Raw genomic sequence first — 14,493 nt, forward strand, 5'->3', positions numbered from 1 at the left:
ACCTTCTCCTCCACTGACTCTTCTAGTAACATCACATACCCTAGATTTACCCAAGTGGCAAGCTTGTAGACAAATCTGGACTTGTATTAGGGCTTTCTTTTATCCTTGGCATCTTTCAGTACTGGGAGCTTTTCAAGTCACTTGGTAATTGTGTCAGCATAACACACCTGAATACAATATGTGTTACTTCTAAAGTCCTGAAGAGGCTTCCTAGGCATTGTACCTCTTTCTTCATGGTAGAAGAGGAAACATGCAGAAACTTGTCCTTTCTTAAGAAAAGTTATCCGGAGGTACCTCACTCTGGACCTCTAGAAATTTCACTACTCAGTTCACTAAGTTTTGTGGGACTTTTCTCCCACCCTCTGGCATGTATGTGTCCTAACAAGGTGTCTGTAGTCATTTCTTCATCACTTTATCCAATCAGCACACTATCACCAATGTAATGATTCAGTGTGTTGCCCCATGGAATGGAGACATGATCAAGGTCCCTGCAGACTAAATTATGACATAAGGCTAGAGAACTTAAGTAGCCCTGAAAAAAGACAGTGGAGGTGTATTGCTACTCTGTCAGCTAAAAGCAAACTGGTTCTGATGGTCCTTAACAATAGGTGTAGAGAAATAATCATTTGCCATCTGCATGCTAGGTACCAGGATATGGGTTGATTTGTTTCATAAATAAACTATATTTGGAACAGTAGCAGCAACTGAAATCACCACCTGATTAAGTTTGTGATAATCACTGTCACAGAAGTTGTGTATATTGAGATTAGGCTTAAGCAGGTACTGAAGTCCAAGGTAAGCTGCATATGCAAATGGCTCAGATGGCCATGGCCCAAATTCTTCCTACACTGCCTCCTTCTTCTCAGTCTGTACATATGGTCCAATGGGAATTTTACCATGACCAGTTAGCTGAGGAAGACAGTTGTTCATGTTATGCTGATACCACCAAAATATGGATGGCTACAGCACCATAACCCACTATGGAGTGACCCTGAATGTCAGTAGAGTAGGAAAATATTCCCAGTTGGCAGAACATCAAGCAGTTCTGTGGACTTTGTTTACTGTGCTTAGAGAGATGATTGTAGGTACAGAGCTATATTTCATGGAAAGCTAATAACTTGGCTTGATGGGATTAGAGGCTTGGAAAGCACATGATTGGAAAATCAGTGACACAAAGAATAGGGGAAAAAGTATATCAATAGATGTCTCAGAACGGGCACAGAATGTTTATATTTGTGTCCCATGTGTATGATCACCAAAGAACAATTGTTCCAGAGGAAAACTGTAATAATATGTGGAGAAAATGACCTGTTCTTTGAACATAAGTCAACCTCTTAAACACTTCTGTTCTTGTTCGTCAAGCTCATGAACAAAGTAACTATAGTGACATGAGTAGATTATTCATGGGCTCAGCAACACTGATTTCCACTGACTAAGGCCCATCTGGGTTCAGACACCATTGAGTATTCAAGTTGCCAATAGCAGAGACCAACATGTTACTTGGTGGCAGGTTGGATTACATAGCACCACTTATATCATAGAAGAGGTGGCATTATTCTCACTGGAATAGATCTTTATAATGGACATCAATTTATCATTTTTCCAGAAATACTTTTGCCAAAGCTACATCTAGGAATTTATTGAACATCTTGTTAATAGTCACGACATTCCATAAAACATTTCTTCTGACATTACGGTTAAGATTGTAATAAGCAAGTTAATTTTTTCTTTAATGTTTATTTGTTTTTGAGAGAGATGTAGAGCATGAGTGGAGGAGGAGCAGAGAGAGAGAGGGAGACACAGGATCTGAAGCAGGCTGCAGGCTCTGAGCTGTCAGCAAAGAGCCTGACGCGGGGCTCGAACCCGCCGACCACAAGATCATGAGCTGAAGTTGGACGCTTAACTGACTGAACCACCCAGGCTCCCCTAGTTAATTTTTTCTTTATTTTCTTAATTTTGATATGAATATACTATGTGTATATATTAACCATTTTAAACTTATTTTACAGGAAATGAAGTTTAGTGATGGGCTCGTGCTCACGAGGTTCACTATTCTTACCAAATTCCCCTTATCCTGAAGCAATTGGCCTCACAGAATAATGGAATGGCTTTTTCAATTTCTGTTATGGTACCAGCTAGGTGGCAATACCTTGCAAGTCCATGATAATTTTCTCTAGGATACTGTACACGTTCTAAAACAGACCAATATATGGTATTATTTCTCTCGTAGCCAGGATTCAGAGTTCTGGGAATCAAAGGGTAGAAATGGGAGTGGATCTTTACACTGTTAACCATAGAGATCCACTAGCAATATTTTTGTTCTCTTTCCCACAATTTGAAGCTCTACTGGTCTACAAATTTTAGTTGCCAAGGGAACTAGAGAATACAGGAATGGATCCCCTAAATTGGAAGTTGAGTCTGCCACTTGACTGTTCTTCAGGCCAGTAAATCAATAAGCAAAGAAAAGCATCACTTTCCTGGCTGGGGTGATTGATCCTGACTAAAAAGAGGTAATTAGGTTGCTTCTATCTAATGGGGTAAGAATGAGTATTTATGGAATGCAGGAGATCCCCATAGGTGCCACTTATCACTTCCATATCTTCTGATTTAAGTCAGTGGGAAATTATAACCTAAAATAATCCAGATCCCTGATGGATGAGGATTTGGGTAACCTTTCCAGGCAAAGAACCATGACCATTTGAGGAGCTTACTGAAGGCAAAGAGGCTATGGAATTGGTAGTAGAAGAAGGCAGTTAGTTATGAATACTAACTTTGACCATATGAGCAGTTTCAGAAACAAGGATTCTAATGATTAAGATATTTTTCCTTAATTTTGATATAAAGATGTTATATGTATGTATTAACCATTTTTTCTTCCCCTAAATTCAGAAGAAAGAAAAGCATGCAAATAGGATGAAGTGTAGATTAAAAAAAAAAACCAGGAATAGCTATTTGAAGTGTCTTTCCTTGTATAAATAGACGTTTGGGATATCCTCTATTTGCAGTTTGAAGCTGACTAATTAAATGAGGAGGATGTAAATACCAACACTCCTATAGTTATTGTATGGCTTATGAGAACAGAATCTCATGGAGCTGGATAGAATTCTTTCAGTGAACTGCAGGTATTGGAGACTTTGATGCTTTTCCTGTTTGCAGCAGTAAAAACAGTTTACTTTTTCCATTGGAGGAAAAAGAGAACAAGAGGATGAATGCGTCCATCATTCAATAAAAGGAAATAATTAAATATTATGAGATAGACAAATAGCTCTATACTACATAAAGTTGCTATAACTCATTACAATAACACAATTTTTTAAAAGAAATCCCTCAGAAGAATTTTCATTTTCCTCTTAGAGTTTCCTATGAGGCATTGTTCTAAACAAGGCAAATTTGATCAATTATCTTCTTGCTATTTAACTTGATCAATTATCTTCTTGCTAAAATGGTTAATATATAGGGATGCTCCCTAAGGCATCCAAAGAAGGCATCCAGGTGGCCAACAGACACTGAAAAGATGCTCAATATCACTCATCGTCAGGGAAATGCAAAGCAGAACTACACAGTGAGATATCACCTTATACCTGTCAGAATGGCCAAAATAAAAAACACAAGAAATAACAAGTAGTGGCAAGGATGTGGAGGAAAAGGAACCCTTGTGCTCTGTTGGTGGGAATGCAAACTGGTTCAGCCACTGTGGAAAACAATATGGAGTTTCCTCAAAAATTAAAAATAGAATTACCATATGATGCAGTAATTCCACTACTGGGTATTTACCCAAAGAAAATGAAAACACTAATTGAAAAAGATATATGCACCCCTATGTTTATTACAGCACTATTTACAATAGCCAAGATATGGAAGCAACCCAAGTATCCACTGAGAGATGAATGTATAAAGAATGGTATATATATATATATATATATACACACACACACACACACACACACACACACACACACACAATGGAATATTACTCAGCCATAGAAAAGAATGAGACCTTGTTTCCCAAAACATGGATGGACTGGGAGTATAATGCAAGTGGAATAAGTCAATCAAAGAAAGACAAATACCATATTATTTCACTCATATGTGGAATTTAAGAAACAAAACAAATGAACATAAGGGGAAAAAAAAGACACAAACCAGAAAACAGACTCTTAAATACAGAGAACAAACTGGTAGTTGCCAGGGGGAGGTGGGTGGGTGGGGAATGGATAAAGGGGATCAAGAGTACACTTATCCTAATGAACACTAATGTATAAAATTGTGAAGCCAAGTAATTATACTGTACACCTAATACTCATATAACACTGTGTATTAATTATACTTCAATAAGAAAAAACGAACTTCTACAAATGATGTTAGAAATTATAGACATCATGGATGTCTTTTAAAATTTTAAAGGTAGACTAGTTCCCAACTTGTAACTAGCTGTTGGATACTACAGATGCTTCATTTTTAATCTCTTTTTAGTAATTAGTCCCAAATGAAATAGTCAGCTAGTTATTGGACAAGAGGACTGCAATGGGTTACAAACAATGATCTATCTGATTTCATTTTAAGAACTGAGAGCTAACAAGGGAAAAATTCAAACATGTTTCTTTTTTAAATGTTTATTTATTTATTTATTGAGAGAGCACACAAGCAGGGAAGGGGCAGAGAGAGAGGGAGACAAGTAATCCAAAGCAGGCTCTACTCTGTGATGTCAGCACAGGGCCCGATGCAGGGCTCAAACCCATGAACCGTGAGATCATGACCTGAGCCAAAGTTGGACCCTCAACCAATTGAGTCACCCAGGTGCCCCTCAAATATGTTTTAGGTAGCACAAGAGCATATCTAAAATATTTTTAGGGGCGCCTGGGTGGCGCAGTCGGTTAAGCGTCCGACTTCAGCCAGGTCACGATCTCGCAGTCCGGGAGTTCGAGCCCCGCGTCAGGCTCTGGGCTGATGGCTCAGAGCCTGGAGCCTGTTTCCGATTCTGTGTCTCCCTCTCTCTCTGCCCCTCCCCTGTTCATGCTCTGTCTCTCTGTGTCCCCCAAAAAATAAATAAACGTTGAAAAAAAATTTTTAATATTTTTAAAAAATTTTTAATGTTTTATTTATTTTTAAGAGAGAGAGAGAAAGAAAAAGAGAGAGAGTGGGGGAGGGGCAGAGAAAGAGAAGGAGACACAGAATCTGAAGCAGGCTTCAGGCTTTGAGCTGTAAGCACAGAGCCCGTCGCAGGGCTCGAACCCACGAACCATGAGATCGTGACCTGAGCCGAAGTCAGATGCTTAACCAACTTAGCCACCTAGGCGCGCCTAAAATATTTTATATTGGAATGTAGACCAGGGACTCAGTTATCAGAAGTCAAGTCCAGAAATGTTGGATCCTGTCCTTTTCTTCTCCATGGCAGGTTTTGAAGATTTGGTTAGAATAAACATTTTCCCCAACTTGGCTTTGACCCCATGTTAAAATGTGTGGGTAGCTAAGTGGGAGTAAGAGGTTTTTTTATTTTGTTTTGGTTGGCCTTCTATGCTTTCATAATCCGAAACTCCTGGATAGGTTGGTAATGGCTTAGAGAGTTTTCACAAATATACTTTCTGAAATTGCCGTACATTGAAAGGAGTGAAAGAATAGATAGGAAAATAAATATATTTAAAACATTTTATAGCCTCAAAATTAATCCACATTAAATTTGGGCTTGCCATAAATTATTCAAATGATAGCACAATAACATCCTTTCATTCAATCACCAAATATATACTTAGTTTTGACTACGGGATAGATTCTCTGTAAGCCCTGGGAATTTAGTGATGAACAAAGTCCCAACTTTCTTTCTTAGTTTACATTTTAATGGTGGTAAAGAGAAGTAAAGAAGCTCTTATTCATTTATGGAGAAGTGCTAGGGGATATGGCAGTACTTTGGTGGACACATGATTTGGAGTTGTAGGATGATTGGGAGAAGCTGGGGAAGAGTGAGTTCAATAGGCATCAGCTGGAGGATGGAAGGGAAGAAGAAGTATTCAAGTGACAGGAATGCTGCATGCAATAGTCTAGGTGCAAGAATGTGGTGAGGGGCACCTGGGTGGCTCAGTTGGCTGAATGTCCAACTCTTCATCTTGGCTCAGGTCATGATCTCACTGTTAATGAGATTGAGCCCCACGATAGGCTCTGCACTGACAGTAAAGAGACTGCTTGAGACTCTCTCTCTCTCCTTGTCTCTCTGCCCCCACCTCTGCTTGTGCTCTCTCTCTCTCAAAACAAAACAAAACAAAACAAAACAAAACAAAACAAAAACCAAAAACAAAAACTTAAAATGAGCAGTTGGGCCACTTGGCAAGTGACTTAGAATTCATCCATTTGGTGTTTTACAATCTTCATTAATAACAATCAGATTTGTGAAATCTCTTGAAATGCACTGTGGAATAATTTTTTTTTCAGAGCCAGTCCTCTTCTGTAGTAAACGTGAGACTTTGGTGTAACTGTGGAATACTGTTCACTGAGTCCTACTGTTCTCTCATGATGTCTCTCTGATGTTATGAGAATCTTGGGAGAAATTTGTTGAAGTAGGAAGTAAATTCATCTGTAGTTCCATCATAAGCAATCTCTTCGTCATTAGGATCAACTATAGGATCAACTCGCTGGTTGTCAGTAGTCTTTGGTATAGGCTTTCAGTGGAGTCTTATCACTAAGAGCCTCTCTTTCTTAAGTTTTTTTCTTTTTTTTGTGATTTAACTTTATTTTTTATTTTTTAAAATTTACATCCAAATTAGTTAGTATATAGTGAAGCAATGATTTCAGTAGATTCCTTAACGCCCCTTACCCATTTAGCCTATCCCCCCCCACAACCCCTCCAGCAACCCTCAGTTTGTTCTCCACATTTATGAGTCTCTTTCGTTTTGTCCCCCTCCCTGATTTTATATTATTTTTGTTTCCCTTCCCTTATGTTCATCTGTTTTGTCTCTTAAAGTCCTCATGTGAGTGAAGTCATATGATTTTTGTCTTTGTCTGACTGACGAATTTCACTTAGCGTAATACCCTCCAGTTCCATCCATGTAGTTGCAAATGACAAGATTTCATTCTTTTTGGTTGCTGAGTAATACTCCAGTGTGTGTGTGTGTGTGTGTGTGTGTGTGTGTGTGTGTGTATACCACATTTTCTTTATCCATTCTTAAGTTTTTTTCTTAATTGCCAACATTTCCTTATGCTGCTACTATTTCCACTGCATGAACATTAGATGTCTCCCATTGTGGGTTCTTAATTTCCAAAATTTGAAGGCGTGGGGGAAAGGCAACTGCTTTTGGGGTTGGACCTTGCTTTCTGTCACTCCATCCTGTGTGACTGTGGCTTCTTCAGGTTCTTCTGGGAATACTTTTCGTTTCAGCCTTTCTTTCCTCTACTGCTGCTCTTATCCCCGCCCTTCACCATGGTGTTTACTCCTTCGCATCTGTCTCCATTTTTTTCTTTTTTTAAATGTTTTTATTTATTTTTGAAGGAGAGAGACACAGAGCATGAGTGGGGGAGGAGCAGAGAAAGGAGGAGACATAGAATTTGAAGCAGGCTCCAGGCTCTAAGCTGTCAAGCCAGAGCCTGATGTGGGGCTCGAACTCATGAACTGTGAGATCATGACCTGAGCCTAAGTCGGACGCTTAACCAACTGAGCCACCCAGGCGCCCCATGTCTCCATTTTTTCTTAATCAAGAAACGGAAAAGAACTATCCTTAACCCGTGGAATTGCCATGTTAGTCTTTGTAAAAAATCAGTTGGCCATAAATGTGAGGTTTATTTTGTATTCTAACTTCACCTGTTGTGGTAAGAGAAGATACTTTGTATGATAAGTATCTTTTTAAGTCTTTGAGACCTAATTTGTGACTTAACATATGGTCTATTCATTATAAGGAGTAAGGTATTCAAGTTTCCAACTGTCATCGTACAACTGTCTCTTTCTGAGTTTCTGCCAATGTTTGCTTCATATATTTTGACAGTCTGTTATTATATGTTTAAATGTATATAATTGTTGTATTTTGCTGTATTGAATCTTTTGTTAATATGTAATGTGCTCCTTTGGTTTTTGTAAACTTTTTTGATTTAAAGTCTATTTTGTCTGATATTTCTATGCCAGCCCTGCTCTCTTTTGGTTACTATTTGCATGGACTGTCTTTTCTCATCTTTTTAAAATTTTAATCTATTTTTATCTTTTTATCTAAAGTGAGTGTCTTCGGGCCAGCATATGGTTGGATCATGTGTTTTGATCCGCTATTCTGATTTCTTTCTTTTGATTGGAAAGTTTAATCCATTTATATTTAAGGCAATTGTTGAAAAGAGGGACTGGCTTCTGCCATTTTCTTCTGGAAATTGCTTCAACAGAAAGGTGAGGGACTTGCAACAGTAGGTAGGGTGTGCAACGATGGCTGTCCACCTCTGGGTCTCCAATCTCATGATCAGAAGCAGTAACCAGTGATCAAAGCACCAATGCCAGATATCTGCAGGACAAAATCCTTATTGCCAGTCTTGGTTCTCTCGAGCTGCTTGCAAGCTGCTCCAAACCGCCATGTGGGGAGGGGGTGGAAGATGGGTAGCTGCTATTATGCTAAGAGCTGAAATTCACTGAAATTCACTATGATTTACCCTCCAAGTGTTCCCCTGCAAGTTACAAGTCTTCCATACTCTCCAGAGCTCCAAAAACAGTTTTGTCAGACAGATTCTGCCAGCACACTGCTATTGTTGTGTGGGAGGCAAGATGGATTCCTGGTGCTTCCTAACTCCACAATTTTCCCAGAAGTCTAAGAAACACAGTTTTACAAAGATTGTTTTATGCAATCTTATTATTTTTTTTTTAGATCATTTGAGAGAAGAAATGAGGAAAATATATTTATACATTCTAATTTGCACACATGTATCTTTTCTGGTACTCTTTATTTTGTGATGTGGATTCAAGGGACTGAATGATACTGTATTTCAGCTTGAAGGACTTTCTTATGTGTTGTGTCAGGTCTGCTAGTAACACACTTGCTGAAAACATTTTTTTTTCTTTCTTAAAGTCTGGGAATGTCTATTTCAACTTTATTTTTGAAGGATTATTTTTCTGGATAAAGGCTCCATCTTTGTTAGTGTTTTTTTTTTTTTTTCTTTCAGTACTTTAAATATAGCATCCCACTGTCTTTTGGATTTTTCTGTTTCTTATGAGAAGTCAGCTGTGAATTTTGTTTTTTTCTTTGTACATATTAGTTGAATTTGTCTTGCTGATTTCAAAACTTCCTTTTTGTCTTTTGGCATTCAACAACTTGACTATGATATGTGTAACTATGGATCACTTTGTATTTGCTTGAGGCTCACTGAACTTTTATCTGGATGTTAATATTTTTTATTCAAATCATGAATTTTTTGGCTATTATTTCTTCAAATATTTTTCCGACCCTTTTTCTCCTCTCCTTCTGGGACTCTAATCATGTGTATGTTTGTATTCTTGATGGTATCCCACGGGTCTCTGAGGCTCTCAGCTCATTTTCTTTATCGTTTTTCCCCTCAGTTCTTTGGATTAGATCATTTCTGTTGATCTGTTTTCAAGTTTTCTAATCATTTTTGTTGTCATCTCAAATCTATGGTTGCATCACTTTAGTGAATTTCTCACTTTGGTTATTGTACTTTTCAACTCCCCGATTTCTACGATTTCTACGTGGTTTGTTTTTATAATTTCAGTTTTTAAGTTGAGACTCTATTTTAGATAATACATTGTTACCATGTTTTCCTATAGTTCTTTAAAAATGTTTTGTTGTTGTTGTTGTTGTTCTGTGAACATATTTATAATGGTTGTATAGCAGGATTCCCACACAGAGGGTGGTTACACTGAGATTTCTTTCCAAGAAGCAACTTTATTCATGCCGGCACTGCTCAGTTGGGTTTGTACCCGAAGAAATGAGTCCTGAACACCACGTAGTTTTTAATATATTTTCTACTTCTTTGTCTCCCATAGATGGTTACAAACAAACATGTAGTCTGATTAAAATGGTCTCATGTTACAAGGTTGTGAGGGATGTTGTCACATATGAGTATAGTCAGGTTGCCTTGAGGGGCTTTGTTTTGTTTTGTTTTTTTCCTTAAGGAGGGGATGCTACCACAGTTGCTTTGAATTCTTTGTCTGTTAAGTCTAATATCTGGGTACCCTGAGAGCCATTTTCTACTGAGTGCTTCCCTCCCTCCCTTTGTATGGGCCACCTTTTCTTGTTTCCTTACATATCTTGATGTTTTTGTTGTTACTGAAAACTAATCATTTTACGTAATATATTGTAGCAACTCTGAATTCTGAGTTTTCCCCCTATGGATTGTTGTTATTGTTGTATTGTTGTTGGTGGTGGTGGTGGTGGTGATTGTGGGGTGTGTGTGTGTGTGTGTGTGTGTGTGCGCGTGCGTGTGTGTGTGTGTGTGTGTTTAGCAACTTGCCTGAACTAAATACATGGAATCTGTTTTCTTCCACAGTATGCACCCGCTAATATTTATGCACAATTAAACAAATTCTTATTCATATTCTTAATCCTGGCCTCCTCCCTAGGAGGCCCTGAGACAATATAATTTAGTGGTCAGCCGGTGATTATTTAGAAATTATGCCCTAGAAAGGCTCCTACTTTCCACATTGATCTGTGTGTTTGGGGACATACTCAAAATCAGGCAGTTTACAAGTCTGTCCTAGCTTTTGCTTTTTTCCAGGCCCTCTCAATTCTCTTGTGTGAATACACAAGGCCTCATGGTTAGCCAGAATGAGTGAATTTGTCGTGCCCTTTCTGGTCTCACCTGTATATGGGCAGCCTGTGCAGGCTTCCAAATTTCCAGAGACTTGTGAGAATTTATCAATATTACTTGAATGAGACTGAGACTGTGTTGTCTCATTCCCCAGTCTTCTTGTTATTTTTTAAAGCTAGTGTGCCATTTTTGTTGCCTGCTCTGACCAGGACTACAATCCTAGGACAGCTTTGTCACTGGACTTCCCTGTTTGTTCGCTTCAGAGATTGCTACTATTTTGGGCCGTTCATAGGCATGGAATTGCTCAGTGCTCTACTCTAAACCAAGTGAGCCCCGTCCAACAACAAAGCAGCTGTTTTTCACAGCTTGCATGCCCTTGTATATCTACCATGACAACAAAGCTGGAGAACATTGAGGAAGGGAGCAGCTCAGACAAAAGTGATACAGGCACTCACTGTTCTTTCTGGAGGTTTTACTTGAATAAATGCATCTCAATTTGTTGAATGCCTTTGGCCAATTTCCAGAGTCCTAAAATAGTTGTTTTGTTTTGTTCTGATTTGGTTTGTTTGTTTTTACAGTTTTCTTTAGTTGTATCACTGTTTTGGGGGAGAACATTTCCTGAGCTTCTTATTCTGCCATTTTGGAAGTCGCTTGCTCTAAAATATTTAATTGTTAATAACCATTATTTGCTTTCCTTCCAGTTTTCAGTCATATAGCAGATAGTTGAGATGCCTAGATAATAAGCAAGTGTATTTTACCTACAATTTCATAAATATTATATCCTGATTTTTAGAAACACATGTGTCAATGGAGGTATACATGAACAGGGCTAATTTTCTCCATGTTTTGGAATGAAAATTTTCCATTTATTTTTGATGCTTTACCTATCCCACCTCTAAGATGGAGGATGATGGGACAGAATATAAAATTGAAAGCTTTTGAAATGGTCTAGAATGGATATTTATGATGTCTTTTTTACTCTCTTTTTCTTGATGACATTTTAGAAGTGTGAAGTAAAGGGAGGGTTGGCCATTAATGGTAGAACGTGTACAACCTGTTTGAAACCAAGTCTTTGAAATATCCCAAGAGCTGACCTGACAGCTTTTACAAGTCAAAAGCACAGCAATCATTTAACAAGAAAAATCTGACACTTTACATTTAAGCACAATGGCATTGCCCCTAATTTGATGGCTTCAAGAGGGTTGTACAGATACTTTTGGATATTCTGAAAAGAAATCATGATTTCTACTTTTAGAAATTTATTATCAAAATTAATTTTTTTTATCTGTGAGGAGTTTGGGGAAGAAACACATCATTTTAAGAAAAAAATGTCTGAACAAAGCCCCTCCATTTAGGTAAAATGGAACTAAAACAATGGAATTTAAAATTTAAATGCTTTCAACGCAGTTGTAATTATAATTGTTTCCACTAAGGTGTGCTAGATCTCCAAATATTATTCATACTCTCCCTGTGTTACCAAGTGCACTGCGCTGAATTCAACAGTGTTCACTGCCTTTCTCTGGGTTGCCAAGCCCTCGGCCACACAGGAGGTTTTGAGCTGGAACAACAATGTACTGTGCACAGATTCAGCTAAAACACAAAGAGAGCAAGAGAGCATTTTTAAATTTTAAATGAGAAGGGCAAATAGTTGCATTTTGAATTGGTGATTTTTACAGACTTGGATATTGGTTTTGATTTTGTAGAATGATTTGCCTGAGAAATTCTAGAAGGTTAAACTGACAGAAGGGGGTTTTTCGGGCAATTTTTCTTCTAATAAAACTCTTTAATGTCCTATTATTATTTATAACTAGTGTTACAAATTTAAGTTATTTTTGCTTTAATAGCCTATGCACCTGACTCCATCATTATTCATGATGATTTAAATCCCTATTGGTTTCTGAGATCATCTAGTGAAATTGGAAAAAAAAATAACACAAAAGAGCAGCTCTAAACAAATATTTTAGGCAGAAAATGACACAGATTTAGAAGCACAGCAAAAACTTTTTTTGGGTAGAAAAAAATAATTCCTTTTATTTGTAGTACTGCCCTTATTTTTTTCCAAGTCTTAAAGTTGCTTATCAGAAATTTAAGTATCTTGTTAAAAGCCCCATATAGCTGTTAATTTAATGGTGGACTCTGTGGTTTTGTCAGGACAACATGCCAATTTTTCCCATAAACCAATTATGGCTTCTACATAGAAGGTTCTACACAAACACCTTCATCCGGAAGCACTTTTACATATGCAAACTTCTTTTGGTCAAATGATTCTGGTTAGAATAGCCTTTGGAGCTCTTTTGTTTACCTTCCAGTGGTTTCAGTTAAAGAGGCAGTTTGTACTTTCTCACCTCCAAACCACTGTTATTATTATCTTCAGCAGCTTATCTACTTATATAACTTAGTTTTATAATTTAGATTATATTGGTTAATCACTGTGATCAATGGCCATTTTAATAATAATTTTAAATGTCAGCTCTAAACATAACCATAAAGAAAATTTCGCATGTTATAGCAATTAATCTTAAATTATTGGCATGGCTTATTGGTGTAGGCACAAAGTACTTTATATTCAGTTAATTAGCTGGAAATCAGTTAATAACTAACTGCTTAGTTTTAAAAATAACAATTTTTTGGACTGAACTGAATGCTTTGCACCAAAATAATATTTCTTCATAGATAAAAACTATGGTTACAGTTCCATAGTTCATATTATTATAAAATAATGCCTTCTATACCCAGACCAAATTTCATACTATTTAAAAATGTTTTTGGCTATGGTAGGTCTCCTTTTGTTTTGACAAATTTTCAAAATAATGGTACAGTGTATAATCAAGTAAGTGAATTTTTATGTATGTAAAGGAGTTTCTGAAAAATTGAGTAGTGGGGAAAATGACATGTTTTGTCATTCTATTGCTTTCTCATCTAGTTATTAAGTTAATGAGTTGGACAAATGTAAAATAACATCTGTACTTAAGCTGAGATACATTGTTTAAATAATTAATAGTACAATAATCAGGAAACATTTCAGGTCTATAAAGTTTTTACAATGTTAACCCAGGAAACCCTTTCATTTGTGAAATCTTTTGAGTTGATTTATTGAAATAATCGTCTCCATAATTATTAACTGCTAAATCATGGTGATTAATTACTATTTCCTAAAACTTTAAATAAGAAATAGGATTTATTGAACCCATTTTGAATATATCTGGAGGTAGAAAGGAGTAGTATGTTTCCCAATATAGAAGCTCAGAGAAATTATTCTTCAACGTATTATTCTTCAACGTAGCAAATATGAAACAAATAGAACACTTTATGTCTGATGTTAACTTCAAGTTTTTTAAAAATACTTCCTAAAAACAAAGAGGAATGAACTTTGAATACCACAGAGCCAAAAGCTAATGAGAGAAAATTGGGATCATGCAGAAAGGTAACTGAACACACTAATTACTTCTTAAAATGATACAAAGGGCAAAGTGAAAATCTTCAGCGTGTAGAATAGCAGCACCTCTGCTGCATGGAAAGCACCGTGCAGCCTGAGGGTGGATTGACTCAAAATTCAGGAAGGCATGTCAATGGTGCTTGACTCGTTAAGATGCAGCATTTCATCTGCTTTAGTTTAGATTTAGGGCATTAATACGTGTGTTTTCTGAGAAGTGAGGCCTGTTTGGAATTTAATTAGAGGTGCAGAAACTCTGCCAGGAATATTTGGACCAATTAATGCCCTACATTTAATATGAAAAAAAAAAGTTTTTAAAACCATCCATATTTCTTATTTGA

This window comes from Prionailurus bengalensis, chromosome C2, assembly GCF_016509475.1.
Source record: "Prionailurus bengalensis isolate Pbe53 chromosome C2, Fcat_Pben_1.1_paternal_pri, whole genome shotgun sequence".
Taxonomy (NCBI): Eukaryota; Metazoa; Chordata; class Mammalia; order Carnivora; family Felidae; genus Prionailurus; species Prionailurus bengalensis.